The 15,084-nt window shown below is 38.4% G+C and overlaps 1 protein-coding gene across 1 annotated transcript in view; it reads left to right on the forward strand.

The window, feature by feature from the left end:
* GRID2 (glutamate ionotropic receptor delta type subunit 2) overlaps positions 1–15,084 on the forward strand; it is a 1,009,897-nt gene that overhangs the window by 385,388 nt on the left and 609,425 nt on the right. The gene's annotated exons all lie outside the window — the stretch shown is intronic.

A 15,084-nucleotide genomic window follows, 5' to 3' on the forward strand; every position in this document is an offset into this window, starting at 1 on the left:
TTACAGCCATTTGCAATATCCTCTGGTTACATGACTGTGTTTTGTGACTTTTGTTTTTTTGCCAAAAAACAATATTTACGTCAGACTTTCAGCAAAACCAGCCAAAAGTGAAAAATTGGTTTGCCTAGTGACTGTGGTATGATCATGGCAATCACTTAACAACTACTGCAACAAAAAAACAAAAGTTCATAAAAATTGGGGCAGTCACACAGGTGACCTGCTTTTTAAGGGTCACAATTTACAAATTCAACGGGCAGGCTCCATTACGGTTATAAGTTGAGGACTTTGATAATAGGAAAGCTTTTAAAAGATCAGGATTGAGCTTGTGCTTAAATCAGGAACAGACAGAAAAAGCTAATGTACCCAGTCAGAGTGACAAGAGAAGTGAATATGTTGGCAGACAGTAGTTGAATAACTGTGAGGAATTCAAGGTGAGTAAACAGAAGTACATGAGAGAATATTGCAGTAATTAATAGAAGAAGCACAGAATGAGAGTGATGGTCTGTAAGAATCTATCAGGCATAGGCTTATTTTGAGACCATGATCGGTTAAGTTCCTTCTTGAGTATACTCTCAATTAAAGTTTAGCTTTATTCTGCATAACACATGTCATATAACACTATCATACTGACAGGTGTCTAATTAGATTTTAAAAGGGGTCAGTCTATTCCTTCCAAATCTCAATAGATATTAATCTCAACTAGGACCTTAGTGGCCAGTCTTTCAAACACAAGTAAGAAATAACTGAAATATTTTTCCACAGCTACATTTCTAAGTTTCAGAATAATGAATCATTTATTCTTTCCAGGGATTTGTGTAATCCATCTGTGTTTGCGTGTGTTTAAAAGCATATACCAAGGATCAGATTTTATTATCCCTTGCCAACAAGGCAGCAGGAAATCAAAATTAATTAACTACCAAAGGTATTTGAAAGAGGTATTCCTGTTAATTAGTTTTTATACAAATAAACTAATCCCCTACGCATGCATGCGGGTACCTGTGAATATAGGAAAGGACAGCTGCAAAGCTTATGGTAAAACAGCAAATCTGGGGAATTTGCAAGGGACGTATTACAACTGCAGGGTGTGTATCTCCTTGGATATGGCAATATAGCAAAGGTGGAAGGGTCCCACACCAAGATGGAGGGCGATTTCATCAACACTGCAACAAAGGAGGGCCCCTCAGTCAGGGGTGGGATTCTACTGGTTTGGACCAGTTTGAGTGAACTGTTAGCTCCAAGGATCAGCTGTGAGCAAGGATCAGCAAAGTGTGTGTTCACCGAACCAGTTGTTACACCAGTTGAATCGTACCCTTGCCCCCAGTCATGGACTCTTTAGATTCCCAGTACTAAATAACAGAATTGGAAAGGACCTTGGAGGTCTTCTAGTCTAAGCCCCTGGTCAAACAAGGAGACCCTATGCCATTCCAGACAAATGATTGTCCAATCTCTTCTTAAAAGCCTCCAGTAATGGAGTATCCACAATTTCTGAAGGCAAATCATTCCACTGGTTAATTGTTCTCACTGTTAGGAAATTTCTCCTTAGTTTTATGTTGCTCCTCTCCTTGATTAGTTTCCATCCATTGTTTCGTGTCCTACCCTCTGCTTTGGAGAATAGGTTGACCCCCTCTTCTTTTTGGCAGCCCCTCAAATATTAGAACACTACTATCATGTCACCCCCTAGCCCTTCTTTTCACAAGACTAGACTGATAGCTAATGACATATAGCTAACTTTCAGTCATTGATTAACCCCAAAAACAAATTCATTAAACTGGATTTGAGTAAGAGATGCTAACATGCAAAGGTTTCCGGAGTGTTCAGGAATTTAACATATTTGCAATTAGTAGAATGTTTGTGATTATCATATGTATGACTCTCTCACCCCATCCCATCTCATAGGGCAAATAAGAGAAAGAAGGTGGACATGTTTGCTTTCTTGAGTTATTTGTAAAAGCAATAAAGGGAGGATACAAATAAATAAATATTTTTACTTGAATATTATGTATTGTCTCAATAATATATATGTTTCATCTGATAGCCAACCAACTCTGACTGCTTTCCAAATCCTACTGGATAGTTCATCAAACCATGGTATGCATCAAGATGTGATTTTGCTTGCTTGCTTGTTTAATGAATATTTACCTCTGCTCTACCATAAATATTGCCCATGTATACTGTGGAAAGCAGGCACACATTGACTTCCTGAATGCCCAGCAATGAGATGATTCCCTAGTTGAATACTATGGGTCACTTCAGAAACAATAACTTGGATAAGTGTTTTTTTTCCCCAGTGAGACCAGTCTATCAGAGCAACCTGGTCTATCCAATTATGGGACAGAGCGAACTGCTTCTTGACTTTCAGCCCCAATTCAGAAGCCTTCGCAGGCCGTCGTTTTTGCGACAAACTATTTTTGTGTTGATGAGAGCTAAATAGCTTGAAATAGATGTATACTAGTCTCCCTTTATTTTTTTGTCGGTAAACATAAATATAACTTGGATAGGTTTTGCAGCTGTGATGCAGAATTTATTTATATTGCTTTCCCATTTTTTTTTTTGAAATTTCCTAGTTCCCTCTCTTGATAATCTCTCAGTTGTGAAGATTTTCTGAACACACACCTGAATTGTGATATCTGTTAGGATCCAGAAAGTGGCAATACCTGACTTTGTATTGAAGGATTCCGAAATGATCCATTGAGGCATAATGGAAAAAAAGCTGTGCTGAAGCACAGTGAAAAAAGCTGATTGAAAGACATGGTGTACCATATCTAATCTACCCACATTGCTTCTACAATGGACGATCAGATGCTTCAACATAACAATGTCACATGAATGAGAAAGCCCTGACTTATTTTGCCTCTGCAACACTATTGCCTCTGAAGAAGTATGTAAAACCCTGATGGATAAATTTTTATCACCTTCTCCATAAATGTGACAAATCTTCTTTTAATGCTATTTTCGTTGATGATTATGGTTATTGAAAAAGCACTTTCTTTTTTATGTCCTAATTACCTAACCTTCAATTTCATTGGGTGTCCTTGGACTCTGGTATCTTTTCCCCTTCTTATCAACTCTATGCATATTGTTATCATTTTGACAATGTATATCAGAGCAAAACAGAAGAGGAAGCACTTATTGATCTCAACCTGTCTTTGGAACAGGTGCTTTTCTGCTTGCCAGGGAAGACAGGAAACAATCTGACCTCACTCCAGTGGCAGCTCAATTCATGTGTTGCAGAATACGATACATTAAAAAAACATGAACAGCATATGTGAGAAAGACTTAGAGAAATGCGCTTCCCAAAGTGTGCATACTAGAAAATAGATACTGTATATAAAAACATAGAAGTAGGCAGGTTGAATGTTCTTTTGTAAGTTGACAAAAAAATTCATGGATGACAAAAGAAGATCAGCAAATTAAAGAGAAACAATTTTTTGCAATTAAGTAATATTTATGAATTCAGAGGAAGAGGGGAATAGTCAGCCAACTATTGGCTGACTATAACTGCCAGTTTTCAGAGACTGTATTATTAAAATCAAAACACTGCCTTCTCCAAATACGTAGTAATGTATCAAGGACACTTATATTTTCCGGAATATTCCATTATTTCATGTTGAGGTACAGGTCAGTGAGCTTCATTTTGTTTTAAAAAAAGCACTGTGCAGGTAGTCTTTGACTTACAACAATTCACTTAGTGACCATTCAAAGTTACAACTCCATGGAAAAAAGTGACTTATGTCTGTTTTTCACATTTATGACCACTGCAGCATTCCCTTCAGCACCTGGCAAGTGACTCATATTTATGACAGCTGCCAGTCATGTGAATCACTTTTTGCATCCTTCTAACAAAGTCAATAGGAAAGCCAGATTCACTTAAGAACTGTGTTATTGACTTAACAACTGCAGTGATTCACTTAACAAGTGTGGCAAGAAAAGTTGTAAAATGAGGCAAAACTCACAAATGTTTCATTTAGCAACAGGCATTTTGGCCTTAGTTGTGGTTGTAAGTCAAGTATTAAGTACCTGTGTTATTTATGTCATAGGAGAAATTGTATTATATTTGAATATCAGAGAAGATTAGCAGTGAGATTTTACACATAGGTTTGATATGAACAGGGAGTAAATTTATTATTCATTTATTAAAGCACAATATAGTATTTCTCAGCAGAAAATTCTTAGCTGGTGAAAGCAACCCTTCTGCAGAGTGTAGGATGCTGCCCAGGGTGGAATTCTACCGGTTCTGACCAGTTGGGGCAAACCAGAACTTCTGGTGATCATTTGGCCCTACCTACCCACCCACCCACTCCTGCCCTTTTCCTGTGCTTTATTTCCTTGTTTTTGAGCACAGCTGATTCGCACAGCAGAGCAGTTTGCCATGCATCAGCTGTTTTACTCACCAGGGTTGCAGCAGAAGGTAAGTATTATAGCTAAAAATAATCTCTTCTAAATGCTGTGCACGTGCGCAAATCATGCACTCACTGAATTGGTTGTTACACCAGTTGAATCGCACCACTGATGCTACCACTTTCATTATCTAGCTAGATTGAAAGCTGAGGATCAATATATGTTTATATATATTATATGGAGAAAAAAGGGTCAATTTTTTAAATCATTTAGTTTCCTAGGAAACATCTGCAAGTTGTGCTGCGACAAATTGTGTGGTGGCATCACTACACATGCAGGTTTGGAGAAGATCAGAAGGTTTCAAACAGTGACTTGTGTAATCACTTGGAGTTGCAGAGAAGAATACATTTCCTGTTGCTCTAGAAAGTTTCATAAATGTAGAATACTGTAAAACCACTGTTGATAAAGTTGATAGGTGAAAGAAAATTAATAATGCATTAGATACGCAACAAAGCATCCTAGCATCAGGTTTCCCCATAACCCAGAAAAGATTTATGAGTTTCTGAGCTTTTCTCGACTTGAATTAGCATTCATTCCATTCCTGTTTGTTTTTTTCCTCCTCCATCTGCCTTTCTTGAATTTGCACAGAACTTGTAATTTATGTTTGTTTGTTCAAGAAATCTCTCCCCTTCTGGATTTATCCAGGTGATAAAAGTAGAAGATACAGTAGAATTGTGTCTACATAGGCAGCATGTAAAAATAAAAAATATTGTGGCCCACTAAGTTGTTGCTGACCTGAAAGAATTATGAACATTCCATCTTTGTCTTTCAATCTGTGCCCCAATTTTCTGGTTAGCAGGAAAAAGAACCATATATGAGATTTTGCAGGGAGAAACAGTTCTTGGGATTTTGAAGGGTTGGAATGAACGATATTTTCTGTCAAATTATTTCCCATAATTCAGGTTGGTTGATGTGGCATAATTTCTATTTTTCTCTTTTGAATCTACCTGTCAACCTCCACCTCCACCACTATTTTAAAAATTAATTGTAGATTTAAATACAAAGGACTAGGAACTTAAATGTTTTGAATATTTTTAAGACAAACTCTAAAGTTTACTTATCGGCCACTGATCATTATAATCATATATTTTGCCTGTAAGTAGAAATTATTATTATTCCAAAATATATGCTGGAATGGGAAAATGAGAGAGACTAGTTTTCCTAAGATTACTTTAAATTTAGTAGAATTCATAAGCCGGTGCTCAGCAGTGAAAGAGAACAACTCACCACAACCAACCTACCATGGCTATCTTGCTATGAACAATTTTCCATGGTCAATTTTCCATAGCCAACTCACTGTGGAACAACTTGCCATGGCCAATTCACCCCTGGACAATTCAACAGTTCAATTTAAATTATTCAAAATAATTAAAACATTATTTTAATTTTTGCCCCTCGCATTTCATTTTGTCCCTCCTTCAGCACCCTTTCTTTAATGATTCTATTTCACCATTTATTCGATGTTATGTAACACTTGTCCTGTGGTGAGTTGTTCTGAGGCAAATTGGCAAGTTGTGCCACAATGGTAAGTTGGCCACTGCAAGTTGTCCTAAACCCCTCATCAGCTGCTTTTCTACACTGGAATTGCGCATTGAAGATTTGTTCACTATCCCAAGCAACAGAGCAGGATCAGGGAAGCAAGGTTCATTGATGGATTTAATAAGGATTAGGATACGGAATCCTGGAAAGTGACTAAGCAAATCTCCTTCTTACTTTTAGAAGTATTTAGAATTTGGTAAGATGAATTTCAGTGTGTTGCTTGAATCTCATGGTCTCATAATGTAAAAATGAAGGGTTAATTACCCTCTTCCTGGATATACCTGACATTGAAACTGTTCTTTTGCTGGTGAGCTTTTGAAATATTCCCTTTTCTTTCTTAGTCTTTCTTACATGTTGTTTGGACCAGAATTGAACAGTCTTTTCCACTGAGATAATTTGAGAAAAGGAATGGGGGTTGGAAGATTTCAGCCATAATTATATAATTATTACTCAAATGGCTTTTCCATACTTAAAAAGAAAGGCAGAATGATTCTCTCCTCCTTCCTTCTCTCCCATAGAAGGGAATTTCCTTCACCCAGTTTTCCGACCGGTTGAAATAAACAAATAACATTAAGCAGAAAATGAAACTTGGTGTACATCAGCTTGGTGGCTTTAAATTTTCATCAAAGAATGCAACATTTCTGTAAATTTTTTATAATCTCATATTTGTTAGAAGTGAAGTTCAAATGTACCAAATGCACAAAAGTGGAGAAACCTATTCTGTAACACTTTCTCTTGTTTATCATGTAATTATTGACACACCCCATTATTTTATTTTTATTTAGTAAATGTATATGAGACCCATATCACCAATAATAACTTACCAACAGTAAAACTAGAAATATAAAAACTATTAAAAATTTAAAAATCATGATGATGTCATGTGCATTGTGACATCATCATGCAAATTATGCAAATTATAAAAGTTGGAATTTTATAAGTGATGTGGTGGAATGAAAAATATTATCTCTTGTGTGGCCTCTTAGAGATACTCAAAGACATCAGTAGACGGTAAGTATTTCTTCTTTCAACATATTTTCAATGCTCGCTTTCAGAATCATTTTGCTTTTTTCAAAAAAAAAAAAAAACAACCATGTATGCTTTGCCAACAACCAATCTATCATGCAAGTTCAAGAAGCAAGTTTTACAGTTATGAATCAGAAGCTCGTGGGTTACTGTGGAAGGGAGAAGGATTCTTGCAGAAGAATTTTATATATTATGAAATATGCATTAATTTTATTGGGAAAATATGTACTGAATTCAAATAGTTTAGCCTTTTGTTTTTAAAGACTTGGGAATAATAACCTTTCCAAGTGCCTGCAGGACAATTTATCTCTGTAAAGTTACTCAGGGTGAGAGGGCTATTGATTCTTATCTACAAAGTTTATTCAGAGAGTTAAGTGAAGAAATAATTATACGTCCACTAAAGTCACCGATTTGCTGCAGTCATGACATATCCAAATGTGGAGTAGTCTCGCAGCCAGCAACTGCTAATTTGTGCTATCCAAGGTGCATCATGAGGAGGTGAACTATTGTCACACTCCACAAAAAATGTACCAGGGTTTGAACTACCACATCAGCAATGGACAATCCTGAATAGGATTCACACCTCACATGACTCTCTGTACAAATAGGGCACAGTATCCTCCCCTCAGTGTGATTACAGAGTCCCATATCAAATTGTAGATCACATCGAGACCAGCTGTAAATTAAAAGTACTGTATATCAGCTGTAAGCTGAGAGCAGTATCTGATTTTTGTTTTTAATATAAACAATGCTGCACTTCAACAGTTAGTTGGCCTAGATATTGACATTTGAACATAGATCTTTTTAACATGTATACTTCATTGTGTTTTTAAAATGTTAATATATATTTCTAGCAGTGGTGGGATTCAAATTTTTTTTACTGCTGGTTCTGTGGGCATGGCTTGGTGGGCATGGCAGGGGAAGGATACTGTAAAATTTCCAATCAGAGGTGGTATTTGCCGGTTCTCTGAACTACTCAAAATTTCTGCTACCGGTTCTCCAGAACTGGTCAGAACCTGCTGAATACCACCTCTGATTTCTAGTCCATGTATGATATGCCATATGCTAAATAAATATTCAGATGTGGATATGAACTGTAAAATCCTTAGAGGTGAAGAAAGTGCATACAGAAATAGTATTCTGAGTCAGAAAATAAGGAAATTGAATGAAAACATTGAATGATATTCTTTTTTTTCCAAATTTTAAAAGGGTTTTATTAAATATAAAAAATTCATTGTCTACATAAACAGTGCATTTTCTGAGTACAGGTACTTTGAGAAATAATAATCATAATAAAACAGTAATATTCATAACATTAATATTGATCACATAATAAAAGTAATATTTACTTATCCATTTCGGTGAACCTTCCTTATGTAATTAATCATTCTCTTATGCTTCCACATTTCTAACTTCTGTTTCTGCTAGTTAACCATTGACAAAACAAATACCATAAAAAGTATTCAGTTTCTTCCTTCTCCTTAATTTTAAGTGTTAATCTATCCATTTCTGCACATTCTAATAGTTTTTTTTATTACATTTTCCTCAGCAGGGATCTCATCATTTTTCCACTGTTGTGAAAACACAATTCTAGCTGCTATTAGCACCATGTAGAATTATATATGTATTCTCTTTATTATACAGTACTTTTCTGGTAAAATACCCAACAAAAATATTTCAGGTTTTAAATCTATGTGTTGCTTTACCATTTTTTCTAAACATGTATGTATTTTTGTCCAATACTTTTTTGCTTTTGGACATGTGATAATACGAATCCTGTGTCTGATTACATTTCCAATATTTAGAGGACATGTCTTTAAACATCTTTGTCAACATCGCTGGTGAAAACTGCCATCTATAAAACTTTTTATATAGATTTTCTTTATATGCAGTTGACATGGTTTATAATTTATAGTTTATAGTTTATAATTATACTATATAGTTATAGTTTATAATTCTTATCCCACAATTTCTGCCATTTATCTAACTTTATAGTATTACCAAAATTTTTAGCCCATACTATCATTGTTCTTCTTCCATTTTAATGCTCCAAAAATAGCTATAATTTTTTTATTAGTTTTTCATCTGTCCTTTTAGTATCTGATCTAGTTCAGTTGATTCTTTATAAAAACCATACATTTTAGCATCTTTCTCATATCTTGATAGCATTGTCATATGGGGCCACCACACTAAATCAATTCCTTGACTATTCATCTCCTGCTTAGTTTTAAGTTCCCTTTTTTCATGTTGTAATTTTTTTCCATGTTAACAACATTAGGATGTATCAGTGCCTCCATTGTGTAGAGCCAGACTGGTATTTTCAAATAGTGTTTTTCTTTATTTTTTTTCCCCACACTAACAATACCAAATTTCTAACATAATGTCTTTGAAAGTACCTATGTATTTTGTTTTTCCCATACCATAGGAGGTTATGCCACCCCAGCTGGAGATCATGTCCCTCCAAAGTTAATAATCGTCCATGCCTCAAATTTATCCATTCTTTCACCCATGTAAGTACAGAGGCCTGATAGTACAGGTCCCAATCTGGGAACCTGAAACCCCCTTTATTTTTAGAGTCTTGTAGCATTTTCAGACTTATTTTTGCTTTTTTCCCCTTGCCAAATATATTTTGATATTATTTTATTTAATTCCTAAAAATACTTTTTTTCCAGCTTTATAAGGAAATTGAATAAAAACATTGAATGATGTTTTGATTGTATTTCAATTAATCCAATAGCACCTGTCTTACATTCTTATTTGGAACTTTAATCATTCTAGGATTGGATGTTGCTTTAAGGATAGAAATTGTGTTGGCTATATTTACTTCTAATTATATATAAAATGTTCTTATTCAGGGTCAGACCACTGTAATGGAGGATTGTCTTCCTCATTCATTCTTTGAATATTTTGATTAAACTTATGGTGTACGATAGAGCAGAGTTCCCTCCCTTTAGGAGTATATACATGGATAGTATAATGTATAGAAATGTAAAATATGTATATAATTTACATAACATTAATGAATAGTTAAGATTTTTTAATGTATTTACAATACAATTGTACTGGGTCTCTTGTTTATTTAACTATATAATCACGCACCAGGTTTCAATTGTGTAATTTACATGTGGAGAGAGAGAGAGAGAGAGAGAGAGACAGAAAACACAATGAACTTCCTCTGTTGTTTATTATGAGACAAGGAACCTCTCTGATTTGATAGCTATTAAGGAAACCTTGATTGCTGAAAACAATAATTTAAATGGAGAAATTGGTTCTGTAATAAACCTTTTAACTGACCGTTTTATACATTTTCTTGCCCAGGGAATAGCATGTTTATAACTCTTGCATAATCACAGTGGATTGTGCCAGCTTGGTCAATAGTTTATCATAGTTACACAGTATTAAATTCCCCTAACAACTGAGTCAGAAGCAGGTTTGAGATAAATGACCTTTCTGTTGACCAGCTATTCTTTAGTTAGTTGGATGCTGTGGAAACATTGGTGAGTGTTGTAGACATTTCCTTCTAAGGTATATGTATTTCCTTTCTGAAGTTTTGCATGATTACATGAACACTGAATGAAATTATAATGTCCTTGCAATTTTCATAGAACAAAGAACTGATTTGGTATCCAGTATCCCAGAAAACCTCCTAGATTTTATTTAAATTACAAGTCCAGAAGCACTGATTTGAAAGAAGTGTTTTCAGGTTGTGGTCCACATTGAAACTGATTTCAATATTAATATTGATATTGAATCCATATTTGTAGTGTGAGCAGCGGAATGACTCAGGTGAATGCGGAGCAAACTTCAGCTTTAAACTTTATTATAACAATAAAGGGTTGCCACATCTGCTGCACTAACAAGGCAGCCAGCTGGCGGGCAACAGCTGATGCCGTTTGATAGCTCCCTTTTATAGTCAGCTGTCAAACAGTGTCAGCCAATAGGAACGGTCCGTGTTCCTTCTGGAAGCACGGACTGGAGTGAAGACTTCAGCTCAGTCCTTTCAGAATGCAACACTCCTTTCTCCCCGAACGGAGCATGCATAGTCCTTTAGATAAGTTGGGCACTTGCACAAGTGGCCAGATCTTCTTGGCTCCAATGGGGCTGCTGCAGAATGGAACTCCTTTGCTTGGCAGGCAGCTTCTAGTGAGGCAGGCAGCAGGCATCACAGCTTCAGACGGCTCGGGGTGCGGGACCGATGACTGTCCAGGTAGGCTCATGTTGCTCTCAGGTTTATGGTGAGCATCCTTGGGTGCTGGTGGTCTCGATGCAGCAAGAATGTCCAGAGGGCCACCTATAGAAGTACTCCAATGCCCCCTTAATTGGTCAACATGGCAGCGCCAAATGAGACCATCTTGCAATTGGACTCTGTAAGACTTAGGGCCGGTTACTGCCATAATCCGCCTGGGTATCCACAAAGGTTGACCAGCATAGTTCCTGGCATAAACCTGGTCGTTTCCAGCAAACTTCCTAGTCTGTCTATTTGAGCCTAGAGGTGTGACTGGGGTGTAATTTGGATGGAGTCTGCCTAAGGTGATCTTCAGACGGTGACCCATGAAGAGTTCAGCTGGAGACCTATTTGTGGTGGCACAGGGAGTCGTGTGCTGGATTAGGAGATACTTAGCAAGCCTGGAGTGCCAATCTATGGGCCCAAGCCTCTCCAGGATATCCTTAGCAGATCTGACTGCCCTTTCAGCCAGACCATTAACAGCAGGGTGAAAGGGAGCTGTTAGGACACGTCTGATTCCTTGGTTAGCTAGGAAAACCTCAAATTCACAGGATGTGAACTGGGGGCCATTATCAGACACAATGGTGTCAGGGAGGCCACGGGTGGTGAATATTCTCATGAGGGACTTAGTGAAAGCTTCTGAAGTTGTGGAGGTCATTAAGGTCAGCTCTATCCATTTAGAAAAAGAGTCGACCATCACTAAGAATATTCGTCCATGAAAAGGGCCAGCCAAATCAATATGCAACCTGGACCAGGGGCCCCTTGAATCTTCACACATTCCTGGAGTGGATGCTGGTGGAGAAGGTCTGGTGGCCTGGCATGGCTGACAAGCATTCACCCAGCTAGTAATCTGAGCATCCATGCCTGACTACCATACATAACTGCGAGCTAGAGCCTTCATCCTGACAATGCCAGGATGATCGTCATGCAGGACTTCCAAAACTGGGGGCTGCAACTGGGAAGGGATAACTATCCTGGTTCCCCAAAGCAGGCAGCCTTGCAAGGAAGACAATTCTTGCTGGCAAATTTTGAAAGGCAAGAATTTGGATGAATAAGGGGCTGTAGGCCACCCCCTTCCCACCCAGTCAAGGACTTGGGAAATTACCTTGTCCTTGGCAGAGTGGTCAGCAATATCAGAAGCAGTGATAGGAAGCTTGAGGTCGTTGATCAGGAACACAGCATTGGTTGGTGCAGGATCCTCTACTGGAATGGGCAGGGAGCAGCGACTAAGGGCATCCCCATGGCTGAGGCTTTTGCCTGCTTGATGAACCAGCGTATAGGAATATGCAGCCAGAAATAATGTCCACCTGGTCATTCTTGGAGACAAAATCTGGGGCATTTGTCTGTTGTCTGACAGAAGACCCAAAAGAGGCTTATAATCTGTAACTAATTCAAAATGGTGACCATAGAGAAACTCGTGGAACTTCTTGACTGAAGCAACTGCAGCCAAAGCCTCTTTGTCAATTTGATGGTAGTTGCACTCTGCTGGGGATAAGTCTGGAGGCAATGGGTGCCTCAGAACCATTAGGCAGTCTGTGACTTAAAATGGCTCCAATGCCAAAAGGTGATGCACCTGCAACTAAGACTAAAGGCAATTTTTTGTTGAATTGAATTAGAACAACATCAGATGTAAGCAATGATTTGACTGCTTTGAAAGTATAGGCTTCCTTAGGTCCCCAATGCCAAGAGGATTGTTTGTCCAGGAGTCTAGGCAGTGGTTCTGCAATTGAAGCCTTATGGGGCATAAATGAAGTGTAGAAGTTAAGGAGTCCCCAAAAAGAGTGGAGTTCAGTTTTATTAGTCGGTGTGGGTGCCTCGTGAATAGCCCTTCCTTTAGATTTGATTGGGTGAATGCCAGAGGCATCAATTCTGTGCCCAAAAATTCAAACTGTGGAGTGGCAATAGTGCATTTCTCCTTTTTAAATTTGAGACCAGACTTTCTGAAACACTTGAGAACACCTCTGACTCTCTGCAGTAACTGAGGATTGTCAGAGGCAGATATTAAAATGTCATTGAAATAAGGTATTACATCAGGTAATCTTTGAAGTGGTTTCTCCATTAATGGTTGGAAAATTCCTGGGGCCACACTGACTCCAAATTGGAGGTGCCTACACTTAAAAGCACCCCTGTGCGTTACAATAGTTTGTATTCAGCAGCTGTGTCATCAACAGGGAACTGTCGATAGGCTCGTGACATGTCTAGTTTTGCAAAAATGGTTCCTGGCTGAAAAGAATGCAGCAGGTGCTGGATAACTGGGACTGGATAAGCTCTGATTTGTAAATATTTGTTTAAAGAGCACTTGTAATAGGCACAAATTCTCAAACTGCCATCTTTCTTCAGGGGTGTCACTATTGGGGTCTCCCATTTTGCGAAGTCCACAGGTTCTAATATGCCCTGGTTAATTAATTTGTCTAGTTCCTTGTCCAGATTAGGGTGGATTGCAAAAGGTACTCTTCGAGGCTTTAAACGGATTGGAACTGCTAGAGGGTCCAAGTTGAAAGATATTGGGGTTCCCAAGGAACAGCCTAGGCCTTCACTGAACACATCTGCATAGTCTTTGAACAAGGCATCCACTTCTGAATTTGCAATAGAATGGATTCCACCTATATGAAGGCCAAGGGCAGGGAACCAGTCTAACCCTAACATGCTTGGGAGGGCACCATCCACTACCACTAAAGGCAAGTGACTCTTAAAATTTTGAAATTGAATAAAAAATTTGCCTTTTCTAATGACTGGGATGGTTCTGCCTTGGTAGTTACATAGCAGCCTTGAAGCCTCTTCTTTGCCATCCTGGGAAGTAGTTGTTTCAAGGTGGTCCACAAGATGATGGACAGTGCTGAGCCAGTGTCTACTTCCATCATACAAGGTTTCCCTTCTAAAGAAACAATAACACTGATTTTGTTAGAACCTTTGTTTGTCAGCTTGGCTTGGTAGCAAGTGAAACAGTCTTCAACTTGTTTTTGAAAATGCTGAGTTGTCTGAGGTTGCTGTGGTTGGGCCAAAGTCTTTCCTGCCTGACAGATCCTGGCCAAATGACCCTTTCTCTGGCATTTTAGACAAATGGCATTCCTGAACTTGCAGCGTGCCCTCAGGTGATTTCCTCCACAGCTTAGAGAGATGGGCTGAAATTGTGGAGGTTGATTGGGAATAGACCTGATTCCCCTCTGACCGGGTTTGGGTTGCCTGAGGTGATTTACATCACTAGTCTCTTCAGAGCCTTCCTCTGTGGAGGCTTCATTGTAATGAATGGCTGAGCTGTTCGGGCTGACTAAATTTCCCTGAATTTCTGCTGCTGAAAGTGCTGACAGCTCTGCAGCTTGGGATTCCTCTATTTCTAATTTAAGGGTCAAATCCCCTTTAGCCAATAGATGCCTTTGTAACCTTAAGTCCCTGACTCCACAAACTAGTTGGTCTAATAACATGTCCTCCAGATAATCTCTGAACCCACACTGCAAGGCAGCTGTTCGTAAAGCTGCCATATACCCACTAATAGTCTCTCCTCAGCCTGGATACGTCTTCTAAAAGCATGATGCCTGGCAATTCGGGAGAGCTTGGGGGAATAATGGTTAGAAAGAATTTCCTGCAATGCCTCCCATGGAACAGTCTTAATTGAACACAGTGCCAGCAATGCCGTAGCAGTGTCAAACACTGTGGCTCTGCAAAAATCTTAAAAAGTAAAATTTTTTCCTATGGTCAGAAATGTCAGCGAGGTCAATGGCATCTAGGAAGCAGTCGAATCGGTTTCTGTAGGAGTCCCATGTCTCCACTGTCAGTCTGAAACTGGAATGCAGGGCTTGAAGTCTTCTCATCTCAGCGGTGTTAGTTCTTCTGAGGAAAGTTGTACTTCGCGCTTGTGAATAGGGACAGTAAGCTCTTAAAGTGACATACAGCTCGGT

The sequence above is a fragment of the Pseudonaja textilis genome, chromosome 6 (genome assembly GCF_049901715.1).
Source record: "Pseudonaja textilis isolate UNSWEBS1 chromosome 6, rPseTex1.2, whole genome shotgun sequence".
NCBI classification, from domain to species: Eukaryota; Metazoa; Chordata; class Lepidosauria; order Squamata; family Elapidae; genus Pseudonaja; species Pseudonaja textilis.